Raw genomic sequence first — 2401 nt, forward strand, 5'->3', positions numbered from 1 at the left:
ATTACGCAGATAGGAGAATACATGGGCATGGACATCAGAAAGCATTGTGCTTATCACCCACAGAGTGGGGGTGGGGTGGGAAGAGAGAACGGCACAATCAAAAACAAACTAGCAAAATGCTGTGCAGACACAGGTCTGTCATGGACACAAGCTCTGCCCATTGTGCTGATGTACATGAGGATGCGGAAAAGAACACGGAGTCAACTCAGCCCATTTGAAATCCTTTTTGGGGCACCTCCACAGATTGGACTCAAGGCTCCAGGATTTCCTCTTCCCTCCACAACTTTGTGTGAGGATGCTATGTTGTCATATTGTGTTAACCTATCATCCACTTTAGCAGACATCCGACGTCCGGTAGCCGCAGCCTTGCCTACTCCTGCCACTGGTCCGCTTCACCGCCTTCAACCGGGCGACTTCGTGCTGGTCAAGGATTTCCGGAGAAAGAGCTGGAAATCCAATCGTTGGCAAGGTCCCTACCAGGTGCTTCTCGTCACCCAGACAGCGGTCAAGGTCGCCGAGAGAGCTACATGGGTCCACGCCAGCCACTGCAAGGTCGTGGTCACAGGAAAGGAGAAACGATAGAAACAGATGACAACAAGTGACATATCCAAGTCACCAACAGATGACAACAAGTGACATGTCCAAGTCACCAACAGATGACAACAAGTGACGTGTCCAAGTCACCAACAGATGACAACAAGTGACGTGTCCGAGTCACCAACAGATGACAGCAAGTGACGTGTCCTAGTCACCACCAGCACCACACTTGCACTACATACACCAAAACACACTACACACAAGGTGTCACGAGCGAGTGCCAGCTGAGCGGTTCCATATGCTCTCTGGTTCCTCGTTTGTGTTATCAGTGTGCGAAGTCTGACGGTCCGTGTCACGAAATCGACCGAGAGAATACACTCACACACACCATGGAACATTTCCCCCTCGTGATGAGGGCTCGCCTGGAGAGACGACAACGCAACCGTGAGCAATGTGAATGCTACTGGAGAGCCTGGACAATCATAGAATGGTTCCTCTGCATACTTGCCATGATAGTTGTGTTAGGACTAGTCCTATATTTTATGTATCCATTTCAGCACACAGCATGTCAGCCAAAATCGAGGTATCTAAGAGGTACATGGGGAAAGCAGGGCGAACCACATTTATTTTATTTTGTTGTCTGTATGTATCCGGCGCCGACCCGTGTGGCACATTTTACATAGACATCGCGCCCAAAACTCAGACCCGGAAAAACGTAAGCAACCTTTGACGCCACTATTGACATCCATAGGTACATCTACATTTAATCTATACATAGGCGATAAGGACCATAGCAACATTGATGTGGGTCAGACCAGTAATGGGATCACCGGTAACGTCTGGTGGCATACTCTGAGATCATTCTTGCAGGCCGCAGGACAAAATGGGTCATGTTATGCATGCACCCTTTTCCCCCAGGACTCATCAATGTCCGTGCCAGTTCGTCCGCGCTCTCTGACCCAGGTTGAACACCTCTGCGCGTTTATGGCTCTGACAAAGCCCATCAAGGATGAAGACAGCGTAACCGGGTGGCGTTATGCTAGGCAGCTTCCCCCACCATGCAGCAATCGATCTGACTCCTCTTTGCGTGCATCCACGCTTGACACCACATACGCAAAGTACCAACCCGTCAGCCATGTGCACCCTAGTCATTTGAGAGGGATGAAACACAACCTCTGCATCCAGAGAGTTTACCACAAAACGTCTCTTACACCACATTATTTTTTCCTAGGCACTACTACTGGTTGTACTCGCATCCTACGGAACACATGCGGTGACGGTGCTCACAAAATCTCGTATTGTCACATATCTGGTGCCCCTGAGAGAATCCTTTCTAACGTAGCATTCCCAGATGTTGAACATATTTCCCTCCAACTGGCCTGGCCCAGTGATGCTGGGTTTAGCGCGCCACAAGATTACGTTTGGTTGTGCGGCAACAAGCTCTATCAAGTTCTGGCTCCCCTTTGGATAGGGACATGCACTCTAGTGGATTTGAATCCAGCAGTCACTGTACTCACGTCCTTAATGCACACGACACATCATTACCCAGAGTTCCAACACCCCGACCACCACAAGGTAAAAAGAGATATGACGTCCGCTGGAGCTAAATTCATGGGTGGCCTGTTCCCATGGTGGGGTACAGTAAACAATGCCCATAAAATAGATACCTTACACGTCCGGCTAGAGAATCTGACTTATGAGACGACTCAAGGCTTCCAGGCATTGACCCCATTCATAATAGCCTCTAGGAACATGCTCATGCAGCATCAATTCGCTCTTGACCTTTTGTTCGCCTCAAAGGGTGGCCTGTGTCATGTGATCGGTGACTCCTGTTGCACTTACATTCCCGACGCCACCAAGAACA

Source organism: Pseudochaenichthys georgianus, unplaced genomic scaffold (assembly GCF_902827115.2).
Source record: "Pseudochaenichthys georgianus unplaced genomic scaffold, fPseGeo1.2 scaffold_601_arrow_ctg1, whole genome shotgun sequence".
Taxonomy (NCBI): domain Eukaryota; kingdom Metazoa; phylum Chordata; class Actinopteri; order Perciformes; family Channichthyidae; genus Pseudochaenichthys; species Pseudochaenichthys georgianus.